The sequence below is a fragment of the Scyliorhinus canicula genome, chromosome 20 (genome assembly GCF_902713615.1).
Source record: "Scyliorhinus canicula chromosome 20, sScyCan1.1, whole genome shotgun sequence".
Taxonomy (NCBI): Eukaryota; Metazoa; Chordata; class Chondrichthyes; order Carcharhiniformes; family Scyliorhinidae; genus Scyliorhinus; species Scyliorhinus canicula.
Window position 1 is genome coordinate 60,234,325 of NC_052165.1, and position 3,921 is coordinate 60,238,245.

Consider the following 3,921-nt stretch of genomic DNA (forward strand, 5'->3'; position numbering starts at 1 on the left):
TTCTTCATCTGAATTATGTTGTGATCTTGAAAAGGATGTTAATTTTAATAGTAACTGATTTGTTTTTGATGTGGAGATGCCGGCGTTGGACTGGGGTGAGCACAGTAAGAAGTCATACAACACCAGGTTAAAGTCCAACAGGTTTGTTTCAAACACTAGCTTTTAGAGCACAGCTCCTTCTTCAGGTGACCTGAAGAAGTCACCTGAGGAAGGAGCTGCGCTCCGAAAGCTCGTGTTTGAAACAAACCTGTTGGACTTTAACTTGGTGTTGTAAGACTGATTTGTTTTTAACAGCCTTTGAGAGTACCTCAAACGATTAATGCATTCTAAGAATGATTATAATCTTATCTGCCTGGCTGATAGCTCGGTAGTCAGTTAAAATCCCCAGGTCATGTGTGTCCAGGTGTCACTGGGAGCTGATCTGACGTGATTTTCACCTGCTCCGCCGAGCTGCCAGTGAGGACACCGGCCCAAGCTGGCTGGGTTCTTTTTACCATTTACACTGCAGGATCTGGATGCAATATTTTATTAGGCAGTCTGAATGGGAAATGACTGTTTCCTGCCAGAGAGAAAATGGATCCGGGCCAGAGGAAGCCCAAGAAAGTAAGGACGGAATATTCTAGCTCTGTCATAGCAGGGGGCAGAGCCAGAAAATACAGCGAGCCGTTCAAAGCTCCATTGACTTTGACGGGACCGGAAGATCCTGCCGGCGGGAGGGGGTGGAAAATTCTTCCTTAAGTTTTAAATCCGCTTTTGGTGTCCTCCCCTGCTGTGATCCTATTCCCACCTGCTTTCCTCTGATGTCAGGGATCCTGTGGGACCAGCAAAGATCCAATCCTGCTGCTTGCAAGAATCTCCACTGCCTCCCAGTGAGTCCTGCCTAAGCTTTCTTCTACTTCGCTAAAGTCACCTCAAAAAAACTGGTCCACCGTTAAAATCAGCCCTCATCTTATCATGAAAGATGTTCAGCAAGCCATTTTTCAATCCAATTAAACACTCATAAAATGTCATGATTTATATTTAAACTGTTAATTAAAGTTAACGTTACAGTATTAAGGAAAAGGTGACGCTTTTCTCCCTTTCCAATTAAAAACATTACTCAACAGAGCCCAGTTAAATCGATATTACAGCACAGGGAAATCATCTTTATTTTGGCAAAAAACTTACTGAAACATATGATGATCTCCAGGACCATGCGCTGTCACTGAAGCTGCATAAACAAAGCTGAATGTATATATTACCCTCTTTAGCCAGATTGGCAACTCCTCAACTTTCAAGGATAGACTAAGGGCGGGATTCTCCGGTCTCCGACGCGTTTAGCGATCAACCGGAGAATCCACATTGGCACTGAAATCGGGGGCGGCGCCGCTTTTGTGATGATCCGCCCGCTCCAAAACAGTGTACTAGAGTACGCCGTCGGGACGGCCTCAGGATGTTACCTGAGGCCCTACCCCCCAATGCCTGCCCCGATGGGCCGAGTTCCCAACGGCATAGGTCGCACACACCTCCACCCTATCCCCATAACCCAGTAATCCCACCTAACCTTTTTAGACACTAAGGGCAATTTATCATGGCCAATCGACCTGCACATCTGTGGGACTGTGGGAGGAAGCCGAAGCACCCGGAGGAAACCCACGCAGACACGCGGAGATCGTGCAGACTCCGCACAGACAGTGGCCCAAGCCAGGAATCGAACCTGGGACTCTGGAGCTGTGAAGCAACTTTGCTAATCACTGTGCTATAGTGCTGCCTATGGATATGGGTGTCAGCTTTTCCAAATCTGCTGCTGATACTCAGCTCTACCGCTCCAGCCCATCCCTTGACCCTTCCAAAAGCTCTGTGTTGTCAGACTGGAGGTCTGAAACTATCATCTTTGTCCTCTGCCATAAACCTGGTACTCCAGGGGCCTATTCCATCTCACTCTGCCTCTGCCTTCAGTTTAACCATTTCCTTTGCACCCTTGGCTTTCTCTTCAACCATGAGCTGAACGTCTGACCCCATATCCTCCCCATCACCATGACAACCTATTCCAGTTCCATAACAGCGCGTGCGTCCAACCAGCTTATCCGTAAGTTGGTCACCTCCTGACTCAATTATTAAAATGCTCTCCAAGCTTCATTTTGCTGCAAATCTCAGCTCATCAAAAACGTCCGCACCTGCATCTTATCCTGTACCAAGACTTGCGCTCGCTGACCTCTGACCTATATTGGCTCCCGGTTCCCAAAGTCTCCAATTTAAAACTCACATCTGCATGCTTAATGCTCTTCACAGACTCAGCCCCTCCTTCCAATCATTTAAAAAAAATTTTTTTAGAGTACCCAATTATTTTTTTTCCAGTTAAGGGGAAATTTAGCATTGCCAATCCACCTAACCTGCACATCTTTGGGTTGTGGGGGTGAAACCCACGCAGACACGGGGAGAATGTGCAAACTCCACACAGGCAGTGACCCAGGGCCAGGATTCGAACCTGGGTCCTCAGCGCCGCAGTCCCAGTGCTAACCACTGCACCACATGCCACCCTCTCCTTCCAATCATTAGCCTCCTCCAGCCCAACAACTCCCACAATGCTACAGTGTGGAAATGTGATTTTTATTCACAGGTGGGATAAATGTGTGTACCATAAGCTTTCTCAATCTGCTCATGTTTGATTTGTCACTGTTTAAGATTACCATTAAATAAAAGCAAGCTACTAGTGGTCTGGCAGTGTAACATTCAGTACCAGCCAAAGGGACCATGAGTACATGAGTACCTCATTCTATATTAGTGCATGCCTCCGTGGCAAAAATGTTCACTGTTTGCTCATTATCCTAGGTAGATTGCAATGTCAATTTCATTTCACCCGACATGTATGTTTGTCTCTGCAGGTTTCTGGAAAAAGTCCAAATCTTAATTGGTGAGCTAAAATGGAGTAAATATCATCTGCGGATCAAAACTAGTCTGTGCAAATTTTAAAATTAAATTAACAGAAGCAAACAGCGATATTATAGTGATTACCAGGGTTCAGAAAGGTGCGATTGCAAACTAGAATTACCTAGGCTGCAGAGGAAAATGTCAAAGCAGATGTGTAACAGCAGTGTTTCTAACTGGATTCTACAAATGAGCGCCAGAGTATTAACATGAGAAAGGTGTATGAAAAGGTCAATGCCAGCAGTGGAGCCTCAGTGGAAACTGAATGCCAAGAGAAAAGAGCGTCAGTATGAATAGGACAAGGTTACGTGAAAGGACAAAGAAGAGAAAAGGAAGATACAATTGGAAAAGAAGGGCTTCTCGACCATGAGACCCGTGAATGAGGGCTCAATTGATCCAGCTCTTAAATGTCAAATAATTTCAGGCAATCCATCATGCAATTTAAAAAAAAAACAGCTTTGGAACTGTTGGCAGAATTGCTTTGGTCCACATAAAGCACTGATGGAAGAAAGACTACTGACATTACTTTGTTTCCAGGTCCAGCTCCAATCAGCACAATGAAGGGAGGAATTCACGACTACTTATAATTCGATGCCAGAAGTTCAAAAGGTGCTATGTCACACTGAATCTCGAAAGGCTCTGCCATATGTGTCACATGAAAATTTGCAGGTTCCTTTCGCGACATGAATAGAATTTGATATCAGATGTTACTAATAACCTGCACAAAAATTATTTAAGTTTTTGCTGAATATAAATTAAAATTTTCCACGTAGGCGCACCTGCTCTGTGCTTCATTTCAGATCAAAACCTGTCCTCTACATTTTCTGGTGTGCCTTTTGACAAAGACTTGCGGCTATGGGACTGGACTGGTTCCTCGGAGGTTGTGATCTGGAATACTGCTTTAGATATCACTAAAGTGTCTGTTAGTAGCTCAGTTGAGAGATTTTAATTTGCTTCTAGGTCAGAAGGCTGTAGTTTCAAGTCCCACTCAGGACAAACATCAAGGCTGACACT

The 3,921-nt window shown here is 44.8% G+C and overlaps 1 long non-coding RNA gene across 1 annotated transcript; it reads left to right on the plus strand.

Annotated features, from left to right (window-relative positions):
* Window positions 1-494: 494 nt before the first annotated feature.
* LOC119955128 lies at window positions 495-3,684 on the plus strand. Its single transcript, XR_005458389.1, has 2 exons — window positions 495-869; window positions 2,865-3,684. It is a non-coding gene; the product is annotated as an uncharacterized LOC119955128 (long non-coding RNA).
* Window positions 3,685-3,921: the final 237 nt, after the last annotated feature.